Source organism: Psammomys obesus, unplaced genomic scaffold (assembly GCF_907164565.1).
Source record: "Psammomys obesus unplaced genomic scaffold, mPsaObe1.curated_primary_1811, whole genome shotgun sequence".
NCBI classification, from domain to species: Eukaryota; Metazoa; Chordata; class Mammalia; order Rodentia; family Muridae; genus Psammomys; species Psammomys obesus.
Window position 1 is genome coordinate 5,346,532 of NW_026596100.1, and position 3,755 is coordinate 5,350,286.

Sequence of the window (3,755 nt, forward strand, 5' to 3'; positions counted from 1 at the left end):
GTGGCCTGTGGTAGCTCAGTAACCAAGTAGTTTTCCAAAGTAAGGGGTACACGGACTATTTCTAACAGGATCTCAAGGGCAGGCTGTTTGACACCCCCCCCCCCAGGGGAGGAGCAGTCTCTTAGGCCACAGAGGAGGACTTTGCAGCCAGCCCTGAAGATACCTGATAAAACAGGGTCAGATGAAAGGGGAGGAGGTCCTCCCCTATCAGTGGACTTGGAAAGGGGCAGGGAGGAGACCAGGGAGGGAGTGTGGGGTTGGGGAGGGAATGAGGGAGCGGGATACAGCTGGGACACAGAGTTAACAAAATGTAACTAAAAAGAAAAATAAAATAAAAAAAATAAAAAAATAAATTAAAAATAAAAAAGAAGAAAAAGAGCAAAAAAAAAAAGAAAAAGAAAAAGCATAAAAATTAAACAAGTAATAAAATAAAATGCTATTTTAATTGAAAATGTTCAAACTTTGGGAAATTGACAATATTTTTTAAATGAAGTACTAGGCACTTGGGGACTTGCTAGACACTGCAATAAAAATTAAAGTATTGAACATTGCTTATGGCACAGGCCAACGCATCAGGCCCTGCTTGTTAATTCTTCTTCACTTGTGAGAGTCAAATCTTTAGTTTTTATTCACTTAAGTATAGTATAGAAAATAAGAACACAAATAATATCTCCACTAGATATTAGTGTTTAAACTCTGTTTAAACGTGTATTTAAGTGATTCTTGCCCCCGCCTACCATTAATAAAATATTTAATATATTTATTCAATTAGAAATTATTTCATCATTTAAAATAATGATTGCTGAGTTTCCAACTCTCATAATTAGTTAAATATATTTACAGATGGGGATATGATTTTTTAATGAAATAAATCTGAAAACGTAGATACTTTAAAATATTTTAAAGGTATGTTAAATTAATTATACTGAACGTTTTAACCAACTCTGATTAATATATGTTTCGTGAAGCAAGTATTTTGTGATTTAATGGTTAAAATATTTCAGTTTCTTTCATATAAAGTAGATTAGTTTCACAAATATCCTAAATGCAAAGTCTACTGTCATAAAAGAAAAGTCCAATTGATAAAAGAAACTGTGCGATAGTTTATAAGTGAAAAACTCACTCCTAATTTTAAATAATCACATTTTTCATAAATATATTCTCATTTTAGTATTAACCTCATCACAGACTCACTCATAAACTCAGTCATTTCAATAATTTTTCTAACATCAGCATCAACTTCATATCTAAACTCATTTTAAAAACTGAGGGTTATATTACATTTTACTTTTATCATATTCTTATCGTATTAGAATATTCCAGAAAATTACTCTTTACACATTGTAGACTAACAAAGTGTGCTCGTAATAAGGTAACACTCCATTAGTGTCATGGTGACCCCTCTAGTAATGAGACAATTGACATTTCTGAGGAGAGGGACGTCTGTTTTCAGGGAAGCAATCAGTTAACGTTTTTGAAGCAGTTAGAATTGTAAGTATACTATTTGCAATAATTAACTCACCACAGACATACACACTTACCTGTGCTGCTTGCCATGGTACACTTTCTGCCACCGCCCTTAAAGCAATATAGCCAATGTAGTGCTAAAACCCCCAAAAGTGTCCAAGCTAAGAATTTCTACCATGGAAATTGTTTATCTCAGGTAATTCAATAATGAAACTTAGTTTAACACATAAAATTATTATTTGCATGTCAAATTTGAAAAATTAATTATTGAATATAGTATACTTGCAATTCTAAATTTTTCAAATATTTTAGTTGATTATGATATAAACATTAAAAGATTTTTCAATTCCATACAGAAATCCTCAAATATCTAAATCTGATTACAGAAATGAAACACATGGAATTCAAATTTAATTAAAATACTGAGAAAAATTCACTTCCAAATGGATAAAATAGGATTATGTGGACATTTTTCAATGTGAAATGTGAAATGACCATGTCAGAAGCTTGTAGAGGTTGATTTCTTTACTAATGACAAAATATCATCACAGTTTACATGAAAAGAAAATCAGATATAAATACAATATGCAAAATTTAATATTTTCACGCTCATTGTATAAATAGAAAGCACCAATCACTAACTCCTACTTTTGCTATCAGCTTACTGAGCTAGTGTTTAAAAGAAGACATTTATTCTATTTTATTTTTATAATGATTTGTGTGTGTGTGCACGTGTGCATGCACTGGTGATTAAACCATGGCCACATACATCCTAGGCAAGAGTTCAAGCATTTGTTTGCTCCTACATCCAACGTCCATCCCATTTGTCTTTCTAAGTGAGGACTGATCATCTAACCCTGGGTCCTCTTTCTTGTTTACCTCCTTTAGGTGGATAGATTTCAGTATATTTATCCTATCTTATAGAGCCTACCACTGAGGGCCTCTGAAAGCCTCTACCTAGCAGTGTATTAAAGAAGATATTAAGACTCATAACCAAACTTCCAGCAGAATGCAAAACAAAACAAAACAAACAAAAAAACGGAGGGAGGTGGCGGAGGTCCTCTCCTGACCTTGAGAGGACAGGAGCTCCACAAGGACCAAATATATCTGGGCACAGGGGTCTTTTATGAGACTGTTTCTTCAAACAAGGACCATGTATGGATGCAACCTAGAGCCCCTGCTCAGATGTAGCCCTTGGTAGCTCAGTATTCAAGTGGGTACGCCAATAAGGGGAACAGGGACTGTTTCTGACATGAACTCAATGGTGGGCTCTTTGACCTTCCCACCCCACAAGGGAGGAGCAGTCCTGCTAGGCCACAGACGAGGACTTTGCAGCCAGTCCTGAAGACACCTGATAAACCAGTATCAGATGTAAGGGGAGAAGGTTCTCCCTTCTCAGTGGACTTGGAAAGGGCAGGGAGGAGATGAGGGTGGGAGGGTGGGATTTGGAGGGAATGAGGGAGTGGGATACAGCAGGGATACAAAGTTAACAAACTGTAACTAATATTTAAAAAATAAAAATTAAAAAATAGAAATAAAAAAGTTCAAACACTAATATAGATATTCTCTCTAATTACTTTTTCTTATTTTTTTATTTTTTCATTTATTTATTTTTAATTTTTATTTTTATTAATTACAGTTTATTCACTTTGTAGCCCCCATTAGGCCCACCATTCTCTCCTGCTGGTCCCATCCTCCCTCTCCCTAATTCACGCATGCCCCTCCCCAAGTCCACTGATAGGGGAGGTCCTCCTCTCCTTCCTTCTGATCTTAGTCTATCAGATTACATCAGTAATGGCTGCATTGTCATCTTCTGTAGTCTGGTAAGGCTGCTCTTCCCTCAGGGGAAGGTGATCAAAGAGCAGGTCAATCAGATTATCTCAAATGCAGTCCCTCTTCCCATTACTATGTAACCCACTTGGACACTAAGCTGCCATGGACTACATCTGTGCAGGGGTTCTAGGTTATCTCCATGCATGGTACTTGGTTGGAGTATGAGTCTCTGGGAAGACCCCTATGTTCAAATTTTCTGGTTCTGTTGCTCTCCTTGTGGGGTTCCTGTCCTCTCCAGATCTTACTATTTCCCACTTCTTACAGGTTGTCCAACCTTTGGCCATCAATCTCAGCGTCTGCTTTGTTAGTCTGCAGGGTAGAGCCTTTCAGAGGCCCTCTGTGGCAGGTTCCTAGGTTGTTTCCTGCTTTCTTCTTCTCCTTCTCCTTCTCCTTCTCCTTCTCCTTCTCCTCCTTCTCCTTCTCCTTCTCCTTCTCCTTCTCCTTCTCCTTCTCCT